At 45.7% G+C, this 10,379-nt stretch overlaps 1 long non-coding RNA gene across 1 annotated transcript; it reads left to right on the forward strand.

The window, feature by feature from the left end:
- The first annotated feature begins 3,356 nt into the window (after positions 1 to 3,356).
- On the forward strand, positions 3,357 to 5,496 carry LOC114680216 (uncharacterized). Its single transcript, XR_003732311.2, has 2 exons — positions 3,357 to 3,904; positions 5,060 to 5,496. It is a non-coding gene; the product is annotated as an uncharacterized LOC114680216 (long non-coding RNA).
- Positions 5,497 to 10,379: the final 4,883 nt, after the last annotated feature.

Below are 10,379 nucleotides of genomic sequence, written 5' to 3' on the forward strand. Positions count from 1 at the left end.
CTCAGCACAGCAAAAGTCCCCATCAGGCGGATCCCACGCCCCCTGCACAGCTTGTGTAAGGGCACAGCTTGTGTAAGGACAAGAACGAACCAGATACCTACTACGTAGCAGGCTCTTCAATGATTCTTCTGTAAAACAGATTGTATTCGTTTGCTAGGGCAGCAAAACACCACAGACTGAGTGGCTTAAACAACAGAAATTTATCTTCTCACAGCTCTGGAGGCTGGAAGTCCAAGATCAAGGTGCCGGCCCATTTGGTTTCCTTGGAGGCCTCTCTCCTTGACTTGCAGATGGTCACCCTCTTCCTCCCTCTTCAGCTGGTTGTCCCTTGTGCATGTGTGTGCCTGGTGTCTCTTCCGCTTCCATTCTGAACTTATGAAACAGATTTTAGTGGGTGTAGCAAGATCATGCAAGCTTTGGGACTTGAATGGATTTGAATCTATTCCAATCACATTGGATTAGAGTCCTACCCCAATGGTCTCATTTTAACTCAATCATCTCTTTAAAAACTTCATCTACAAATATACTTACATCCTGAAATTTTGGAGTTTGGGACGTTGACGTATGAAATTTGGGGTGACACAGTTCAGCCAATGATATAAGCACTATCTATCTTACAGGTGAGGAAACTGAGGGCCGGTGAGGACATGTAACTTGCATAGTAAAGTACGCCAGTTGAGACTAGAATCTGGATCTCAGTTGGGTGTTCTTTACACAAAGAACACTTTGTCTCTTGAGGCGAAATGATGTATCTGGTTAGTGCCATCGAAGACATTTGGAAAACTCAGGTTTCTTCATTGCTTGCAAGATTACCTAGGTACTTCATGGGGAATGGTGAGGGGCATGAGGGTGGTTGAGGGATGATCAGTGGAAGCAGTTTGGAGATTGGGATCTGGAATCGGGGTGTGAGTCTTGGCTCTGTCATAGACTAGGCATATTGCCATTGTCAAGGCCTGCACAATCTAAGCTTATACTGATTAAGATTTATTAAGCAACAGTGCTAAGCAGTGAACACATGTCATCTCATCCCATGTTCACAGCCAGTGTATAAAGTGGATACTATTGCTGTGTCTACTTTACTTGAGGAAAAGAGGCCCAGAGAGGCTAAGTGACTTACTCAAGGTCACATAGCCAATAAGGCCTAGAGCCAAGACTCAAACCCACGTCTGTGGATTTCAAAACCTATACAGTTAACCATGAACAGAATCAGGAACGGGGCTCAGGGTTACAAAAATCTGCTTTTATAACGGAGAAAAAGTCTGAGTTTTAATGCAAAATCTCAAGATTTTCAATGTTGAATAATTCAAGTTTCTTAAACAAAACTAAGCAGCTCAGACAAAACATATCAGCTAGCTTCAGTTTCATACTGCATTGCCTCTTACCTGTAAAGTGGGAAAGTTGTTCTAGATAAACCTGCAGGGCCTTGCCTGTCCTGATTGTTTATGAACCTCTGATGCCATTTTGAACTTATGAAATAGATTTTGGTGGGTGTGGTAAGATCATGCAAGCTTTGAGACTTGAATGGATTTGAATCTGCACCTTGGCCCTTAGTAGCAATATAAGAAGGCAAATTATTTAATCTTTCTGAACCCCAGTTTCCCTGTCTGGAAACTGGGACTTGTACTTTGTACGTTGATGTGAATATGGAGATGAAGTCTGTGAAGTGCCTGCTGGGAAGCTTGGTAGGCAGTGAGAAAAGAACACCAAGATCATGTTCTTCGGCGTGGGATTGGGAGTCTGTGAGTAGTGGGTGTATGTGAGTATTCGGAGGGGATGTGGTCATGGTATCCACTCTGACAGCACTCCTCACATACCCAAGGAGCTGCCATTTTAAACTTAAGTTTTGGAAACTTCAAGAGTTCCTTTACAAAAATGTCCATCCTTGTTAGAGAGACTGGTTAATACCTTTGCAGGAGTTAGATGCTATTATATTTATTTACTCACTAGGCAAGCGTTTAGTGAGTTTCCAATGTGGTGAAAGAGGAGTGGTTCTCAAACCCTAATCTGCAACAGGAAACAGCCAGGGAGCTTGCTTATACTAAAGCTTCTGAGCTGCCACTCCCAGAGTCCAACTTAGAGTGCCATAGGGCCAGGAATCTGCATTTCCACAGCTCTCTGGGGATGCTGATGCAGGGGTCCAAAGACTATCTACTGAGGCCCAGTGTAACTTTACTGTGAGACAACTAGTCACCTTCCCACTCAGAGACGCTTCCCGAGCTGACCATAGCGCCGCCACACCTGGGTAAGCTACCACTCAGGGTGGGCCTGGGGCACAGCCAGACCGGTGAGGAAGTGGGAGGGAAGAGCCTGTTTTAACTAGATAAAATTCCAAAATTCCTTACAGTGAGTCAGCCATTTTTTTTTCTTTTTTTTTTTTTTCTGAGTATCCTTCAGTTGCCCAGCCTAGAGTACAGTGGTGTAATCACATAGCTCACTGCAGCCTGGAGCTCCTGGGCTCCAGTGATCCTCCCACCTCAGCCTCCTGAGTAGCTGGGACTAAGTCACATACCCCCAAGCCCAGCTAATTGTTTGTGTGTGTTTTTTTTTTTTTTGAGACGGAGTCTTGCTCTGCGGCCCAGGCTGGAGTGCAGTGGTGAGATCTCCACTCACTGCAAGCTCCGCTTCCCGGGTTCACGCCATTCTCCTGCCTCAGCCTCCCGTGTAGCTGGGACTACAGGCGCCCACCACCGCGCCTGGCTAATTTTTTTAAAATGTATTTTTAGTAGAGACGGGGTTTCACCGTGTTAGCCAGGATGGTCTCGATCTCCTGACCTCGTGATCCGCCCGTCTCGGCCTCCCAAAGTGCTAGGATTACAGGCGTGAGCCACCGCGCCCGGCCGCTAATTGTTTTTTGTAGGGGTGGTGGTGGCGGTGGGGTGTATGTCTCATTAGGTTGCTCTGTCTGGTCTTGAACTCCTGGCCTCAAATGATCCTCCCGCCTCTGCCTCCTTAAGTCTTGGGATTACAGGAGTGAGCCACAACACCCAGCCCAGCCAGTTCATTCTTAATAACTTTAAGACATAAAAATGGACCATTTTGGGCCGGGCGCGGTGGCTCACGCCTGTAATCCCAGCACTTTGGGAGGCCGAGGCAGGTGGATCACGAGGAGATCGAGACCATCCTGGCTAACACGGTGAAACCCTGTCTCTATTAAAAATACAAAAAATTAGCCGGGTGCAGTGGCGGGCGCCTGTAGTCCCAGCTACTCCGGAGGCTGAGGCAGGAGAATGGCGTGAACCCGGGAGACGGAGCTTGCAGGGAGCCGAGATTGCGCCACTGCACTCCAGCCTGGGCGGCAGAGCAAGACTCTGTCTCAATAAATAAATAAATAAATAAATAAATAAATGGACCATTTTCGTGTACTGAAATAAGCAATAATTTCCACCATCCGAATACGGTGTGTAATGACCTCCACGCGCCTAGTTACTATCTACATTCATAGCTCAGCGAGCAGAGCCTGCCCTGAACGAACTCCTTTCCAACTGCGGACGAGTAGGGGGTTTTGCCCGTGAAGAAGGAGCTAGTCTACGTGTGCCTGCAGTAGGCCCTGCGCCATCCTTCATTTCTCGGCTTCCTCCCACGCGCCTTCATGCGGATGTGTAGGTATCTCCTCTCCCTGGCTGAGTCAAGTCACTCAGAGACTGAAAAGAGAGAGAGGATGCGGCGTGAAGCTGAAGTCTGCACCCAGGGCTTGGCACCTACTGGGTTGGGCTGGGCGCTGCGTGCTTGCATTTCCGCGGATAGACCGAGATGGCATCTGGGCTGTGACACTGGCTGCCCAGCTTTTCTTTTCTTTTCTTTTTTTCCAACAGCATCTGGAAGAGGATCTGGGAGGGTCCAAGCAACAAACCACGCGGCGTTCTCTGGAGGCTGAGCTGGGACGAGTAGGCGGAAACAGCCTCAGGTCTCTCTCTTCTCTTCAGCCTGAAACTCACTGCAAATACCAGAGGCTTTTTTTTAGAGATTAGATACATTTGCATCCTTCCCCCCCAACCCCGCCCCTAAGCCAGAGGAAGTGCTTGAGGAAGTAATGTGTTTAAAGAATGTGGGGGAAGGGAGCTTACATTAGGACGCAGGACTCCTAACGTGTAGCCAGAAACCCCAATAACCTTTAAGCTGTTAACCCTTGAGGATACACGGCTCAGTGGTGTACCCACATGGAGTTCATTATTTATCTCCGAAAGCCCTATCCGTCTCTCATTCCGAGCCTTAAACGAATCATCTGCAGTTTGGCCAACAATTCAGCTCCAGCTCCCTGGGAATAGCAGCAAATCCCGGGACAGCTGTTCCTTCTGCTGAAAACACTAGGAAAATCCACCCAGCAGCACAGGGTGTTTGACCAGAAAGCCTGGTGTTGGTCACTGTCAGAGAGGACGAAAGGAGGGAAGAGGTCCTTGGCCCCGTCCTTCCATTTTTTTTTTTTTTTTTTTTTTTTGGTCCTTGGGAGCTTGGATGAGCTTGTCTTTGATTCCTTAATTGGTTCTGCACTCTTTTCTCCCCTTCATAAATCCATTGAAATGATACATATATTTAAGAGTAAGGCAAACCTCAAATTAGGCTGTCTGTAGAACTGAGCCTCTGCAAAGAGAGTAATTAAATTATTGGCATGAAACGGCAGGAACCCTGGAGGGGACGGCAGGGAGAAGGCACTAGTAAAAGTGGGAGGAAACTACTTGGGAAGATATTGGTGCCTATGCTAGGGAATGACATATATCCAAGCCATTTCTCATCAGACTTGAAAATACCGTATACATCTGTGTATGCCAGCAGATGTGAGGCAGATTTCCCTGGCCCGCTGGTCTGTCTGAATGTTCTGTCTCTGTCCCTCTTAGGGGCTTGCCGTGCCACCCCTCCTCCACAATGTGGAAATAAAAACCTTGAGTTCCTTTAAGGAAAATTCCAGGCACCTAGCTATCCCTGAGAAATTAATGAGCAACTTCATAAGCAAAAAGGTAATCGCAGCATAAAACAATAGCCATAAAATTACAGCCATGAGATGTTTGGTTCCCTGTAGAAACCAAAGATACATCTTAACATACGTCCCTGTGTTATTTTTCAGAAACCTAGACCACCACCAAATGGATCTGCTGGCACGTAGACCTCAGAAAAAAGGAAACTGAGGACTGAACTCTGACCGCTATTTCTTGTTCTACATTTTTTCTTGAAGGACCTGAAGGAAGTCACGCCCATGGGCCAGACCTAACGTTCTTTTCTGCTAACTCCTAGTTTTTAAATAGAGCTTCCCTTCCTTAACCAATCGCAAATCAGAAAATTTTTGAATTCCCCTGTAACCTGTAAGCCCCTACTTCAAGATATCCTGTGTGTTAAGGTCAAACCAATAGGTAGCCTCCATGTGTCGACTTACGACTTTGCGTGTAACCTCTGCCTGCCTGCCTTTAGAAAGAAACCGTTGCTTGCAAGCCTTTGGGAAGGTCAGGTGAGCTGCCTGATTCTCCTTGCTGGGTGCCCTGCAAATAAACACCCTGTTTCCTCTCACTACAAAACCTCAGTGTGAATGTTTGGCTTCACTGCCCTGGAGGCACAGACCTCAGTTCATTTGGGCAACATGGGTCTCGGTGTGCTGAAAGCCACTTTTTGTTTTCATTAGGGACTTGCTCATGCCAAACATCCTGAATTTAAGTAGAACTTACTACGTTTGGGGAGTTTGTGGGATGGGGTCCCCTTATGGAGCCCTGAGCCTTCTGCCATCCCCTATCTCTGGTCCTATTTTATTTTATTTTTTTTTTGAGATGAAGTTTCGCTCTGTCACCCAGTCTGGAATGCAGTGGCACAATTTCAACTCACTGCAACCTCCACCTCTCAGGTTCAAGCCATTCTCCTGCCTCAGCCTCCCAAGTAGCTGGGATTACAGGCATGTGCCATCACGCCCGTAATTTTTGTGTTTTTAGTACAGACGGGATTTCACCACGTTGGCCAGGCTGGTCTCAAACTCCTGACCTCAAGCGATCCACCTGCTTCGGCCTCTCAAAGTGCTGAGATTACAGGCGTGAACCACCCCACGCCTGGTCCCTCTGGTTCTCACTCATTCTAACCTGGATTGGCTCCTGGGTGCTCCAATTCTTTCATTGCTTCAATGCGAAGGTTTCACTTTCCTTTGAGGCCTTACTATACAGGTCAACATTCCGGAGGTATCAGCCTCTGTCACCAATTGACTTTCACAAGCCCACCAAGCACTTGGCAAAATAAAGGCCTTCCTGTTAACACCATCTGGTGTTAGGGTACAGTGGGTAGCAAAAATGTGTCCCTTCTGCATATGTAATCCACATATCCCCAAGCCTTCTCTGTCCACGGAAAAGGCTTGAGCCTCCACTCCTGTGGCCCTGCAGCAAATCCAGTCCTCTCACCTCCCCATATTTTTGAGGGTCCCTTAGGGAAGGGCCAGTTACCCATTGTCTTACTCTAGAAGTCATTGCTTGGGTCCTCTTACAGGTTAACTCTGGCCTTTTAGCAGTTCCTAATCTGTGCTGCAGTGGTACCCTTAGCTCAGTCTCTCTGCAGTAAGGTGGATACAGGAGCCCCCTGCCCATTCCCTGGAAAACAGTGAACACTCTCACTCCTGATTGTCTCTGCCTCCACCCTTGCCTGCTTGTGCCCTGCCCTGGAGGTCACCTCCTGGCCCGGAATCTCTTGCTCCCTGTGATGGTTAATACTGAGTGTCAATTTGATTGGATTGAAGGATATAAGTATTGATCCTGGGTGTGTCTCTGAGGGTGTTGCCAAAGGAGAGTAACATCTGAGGCTGGGAAAGGCAGACCTACCCTTAATCTGGGTGGGCACCATCTAATCAGCTGTCAGTGTGGCCAGGATATAAAGCAGGCGGAAAAACATGAAAAAGCTAGATTGACTTAGCCTCCCAGCCTACATCTTTCTCATGTGCTGGATGCTTCCTGCCCTCGAACATCGGACAAGTTCTTCAGCTTTGGAACTTGATTGACTTCCTTGCTCCTCAGCTTGCAGATGGCCTGTGGTGGGACTCTGTGATCCTCTAAGCTAATACTACTTAATAAACTCCCTTTTATATCTATCTATCCTATTAGTTCTGTCCCTCTAGAGAACCCTGACTAATACAGATTTTGCTACCAGGAGTGGTTCTAGAGGAACAGAATATTAAGGATGGAGTTCTTTAGTTGGTTTTGGGGTTTCTGGAGTTGGCTCCTTAATATGATTAGATCCCAAAATGCTAAGGACTCTGCTGCTAATAGTATAGAGAACACTAATAGTCATTGGTGTGAACTCTTCAGAGAGTTATGGAAAATAAATGCATTTGATACTCCTGATTCACCCCTCGTGAGACGTAAGGAGTTTAGTGACTCTATACATAATACCTTTGACTATATGTGGAGAACCAAGGAACGTAATGAAGTTGGTTGGTTGCTCCTAAGTTCACTGGACAAAGTTATGAAAGAAAATGATGAACTCAGGACTTGTACACTCCCTATCCCTTGTCCCTTGCTCCTCCCTATCTCCTTGCTCCGGCCAGAGGAAGCAAAAATGCCTTAATTCCATAAATAATTTCTACAGACTCCCTGTCTAAAACAAAGATGGATTTCTACTTAACATGTCAGTCTGAAGCAGTTGCATCTAGATTACTCCACTGTTTTTGTTTGTTTGTTTTGTTTTGTTTCTAGAAGAAGACTTGCTGGGGAAAAGGAAGATTCTCTCCATCCTTCTTCTACCCTACAGTACCCTAAAGGATACGACTTTCTTCCTTTAATGTTTTATTTTTAAAAGTTTTAGATATACATAAAGTTGATGGAGTACTGCAATGAATGAATGCCCATATATCCTGTACCTGGATTGAACAGGTAATAACATTTTGCCAGGTTTGCTTTATCTCTGTATATGTAGCTGTGTGTGTGTATGTGTGTGTGTGTGTGCATGTTTGGCTGGGTCATTTAAAAGTAAGTTGCAGACATCATGATCTTTTATTCTGAAATACTTCAGCTTGCATCTCCTAAGAATAAGGACATTTTACAAACCACCATACCATTAACGCCTAAAAAAATGAACAGTATTTCCATAATACACAACAACTTTTAAAACAGCGTCTTCATGGCTTTTTCTGGTATTCTTCCTTCATACCTTAGGCCATGTAGTAGTGGCAACTGTGTTATCAGTACTTGGGAACGCCAGTGGTTTTCCTGTCCAAATTGGGGAACAAGGTTGCCAAGAGTTAAATGTAAGATTAACTTAAAATCAGAGCAGAGATATGCAGAGTCATCTTAAAAGATATAAAGAGGGCCCAGTGTGGTGTCACATCCCTGTAATCTCATCACTTTGGGAGGCTGAGGTGGGAGGGTCATTTGAGGTCAGGAATTTAAGGCCAGCCTGGGCAATACAGTGAGATCCTGTCTCTTCAAAAAACAAAAAAATTATCCAGACATGATGGTGTGTACCTGTAGCCCCAGATACTCAGGAGGCTAAGGTGGGAAGACTCCTTGAGCCCAGCAGTTCAAGACTGCAGTAAAGTAAGGTTGCACCACTGAACTCCAGTCTGGATGACAGAGCAAGACCCCGTCTTTTAAAAAAGAAGAAAAAAAGAAGAAGTCTATTTATTTGGTTCATAGTCTGTTGACCCCTAAAGGAAGCATCAGAAGCCACTACATAAAAGCTGTGACATGAAACTCAGGGAGATTTTTCTAAGATATTTGCCAGCTACAAGGCATTGTCCATGGGCCTTATTTCCAGAAAAAAACGGGGAGGGAGGAATGCCATGGAATAAGTTATTCTTGAGAGTCTTTGCTTATTCTTAAGGATTGTACTAGGCCCAGCCAGTCTCATTTGCTGCTCGGAAATGAGGGCATGTGCCTCAACGTGTGGGATTTCTATTAAGCATGAAATTTGACCCCATAAGTACTACCTAATCTCATGGGTACTGTCCATGTAAGATTGGGTCTCACATAATGGACCTTTGAATATTTCAGTCTCAGTTGAAAAGTCCTCTCTGTAATGAGAAAGGTGAACTGGCTCTCAGAGCTCGATTCCCTTAAACATGGGAGTCTCCCTAATTCCCTTCGTTCAGATTCCATATTGAAAAAGCAGCTGTTTGGCTAGGCGCGGTGTCTCACGCCTGTAATCCCAGCACTTTGGGAGGCCGAGGTGGGTGGATCATGAGGTCAGGAGGTCGAGACCATCTTGGCTAACATGGTGAAACCCCGTCTCTACTAAAAATACAAAAAGCTAGCCGGGTGTGGTGGTGGGCACCTGTGGTCCCAGCTACTGGGGAGGCTGAGGCAGGAGAATGGCAATGACCTGGGAGGCGGAGCTTGCACTCTAGCCTGGGTGACAGAAAAAAAAAAAAAAAAAAGAAAAACTAGCTGTTTTAGTTTTCTGTGGCTGTTATAACAAAGTATCACAAACTCAAATTGGGTGCCTTAAAACAATAGAAATGTATTCTTGCGTAGTTTTGGAAGCCAGAAGTCTGAAATCAAATGTCCGCAAGCCCGGCTCTCTTGGAAACTTGAAGGAGAGAAAGTTTCTTTGCTCTTCTAGCTTCTGGTGTCTGCTGGCACTCCTTGACTTGTAGATGCCTCACTCCTATTCCTGCGTCTGTGGTCACACGGCTGTCTTTTCCCTGTGTGTATCTGTCTCTTCTCCTTTTCTTTTCTTTTTTTTTTTTGAGAGGGAGTCTTGCCCTGTCGCCCAGTCTGGAGTGCAATGATGCGATCTCGGCTTACTGTAACCTCCACCTCGCAGGTTCAATTAATTACATCTGCAAGACCCTGACTTCCAACTCAGGTCACAATCACAAAGTCTTGTGGGTTAGGACTTAAAGAGACCTTTTGCGGGACACAATTCAACTCATAATAGCAACCCTTAGATTATGATGTTGCTCCCATGGAAACTTCCTTCTAGGAAAAGATGTCTTAGTCATACAGACTTTAAGTATTCTAGTTCCTGTGTCGGTGATTTCCTGTTGTAAAATACATAAATTAGACTCAGAGAATGATTTGGCTTCCCGTGTCATTGGACTATAGATAGAAAAAGAATGCATCGATTATATGTGGACCAGGGTTTTGCATTTCCGGAGACAGTAATTGCTCATTGTGAGCCAATAAATTGACTTTCTGGTTTGATTCATCAGTGTCATGGTCCATCCCTGAGATTTTGGCTAGGAGAGGAGCAGCCACCATATCTATGCCAAAAAAACCTAGTTTCTGAGCTTCTGAGGTTGAGAAGCAGACTTAGTGCTAATTTGCCAGGATGATGACTTCAACCCCAGGAGCCCACGGCAGTTGAACAATCTGGATATTTCCAAAGCTAGCAGCCCACTACCACATTGCCATGTGGTTAAATGCGAGGGCCATTATTAGTCTCATTTTGGATTTCCAATAAGTTATATAATATATATTGTATTT

The sequence above is a fragment of the Macaca mulatta genome, chromosome 8 (assembly GCF_049350105.2).
Source record: "Macaca mulatta isolate MMU2019108-1 chromosome 8, T2T-MMU8v2.0, whole genome shotgun sequence".
Lineage (NCBI taxonomy): Eukaryota > Metazoa > Chordata > Mammalia > Primates > Cercopithecidae > Macaca > Macaca mulatta.